Raw genomic sequence first — 903 nt, 5'->3', positions numbered from 1 at the left:
CCCCTCCTCTTTTATCAAAGTTGCTCTGGCTCCACCTCCTCTTTTTTGATGAAAGGACACACCTTGTCCTGTTGCTCATTAATCATGGCTGTTCCTGGCTGTTGTCACATTCAAACTTGTATATAAAGACCAGCGCTTCAACCGCCAGCTTCAACCACCAGCTTCAACCAGAGGTTCGAGCATGCTAACTGGTTCTCAAACTTGGCCAAGCTATTTAGCCTTGCTTGCTCGCAGAATAGTAGCATGGGAGATAGACGTGGTGACATCCTGATTTCCACTTTGCAACATTGTAGTTGAATAGTTTATAGTTCATTATTAGCCACAGTAGAACAGGCCTTTTAGCTCAGTGGTTAGAGCACTGGTCTTGTAAACCAGGGGTCGTGAGTTCAATTCTCACTGAAGCCTGATTGTATACTAAGCATTTGCTGTGCAAGCTGGATTTATAAGAGTTGAGGGTGTTATTCCACATACCTTGTCCATGGTACTGATGACCAGCAGTTGTGTGATGAGTTAATGTCTTTGAGGATCTTAAGGGAATTTTTATAATTTCCCACGACACACAAATGTGTCCACACTGAATGAGAATGTCTGGCTCTTTAGACTACATTTTCCATCATTTCTTTTGGTCAGTCTTCTAAAAGGTTGACACAGTTTTGCCAAGCAAGGCTGCGTAGCTCAGTAATAAGAGCACTAGAATTGTAACTCAGAGGGTATGAGTTAAATTCCCACGAGGGTCTGACAGAGAGCTACATCTGCTAACGCTGTTTGATAGTAGTGTGTTTGAATTTTTGATTAGCGGTAGGTGCTAAAGCCTCATTGTTAGCAAGAGAACTGGTCTTGCAAAAAATGATTCACTTGCTGTGTCCAAATTCACAGGCTGCATCCTCAGACAGTCGTTGTTGT

At 42.7% G+C, this 903-nt stretch overlaps 1 non-coding gene across 1 annotated transcript; it reads left to right on the top strand.

The window, feature by feature from the left end:
- The first annotated feature begins 332 nt into the window (after positions 1-332).
- trnat-ugu (transfer RNA threonine (anticodon UGU)) lies at positions 333-405 on the top strand. Its single transcript has one exon. It is a non-coding gene; the product is annotated as a tRNA-Thr (tRNA).
- Positions 406-903: the final 498 nt, after the last annotated feature.

Source organism: Syngnathus scovelli, chromosome 17 (assembly GCF_024217435.2).
Source record: "Syngnathus scovelli strain Florida chromosome 17, RoL_Ssco_1.2, whole genome shotgun sequence".
Classification (NCBI taxonomy): domain Eukaryota; kingdom Metazoa; phylum Chordata; class Actinopteri; order Syngnathiformes; family Syngnathidae; genus Syngnathus; species Syngnathus scovelli.
This window is presented reverse-complemented; position numbering and strand designations above follow the sequence as displayed.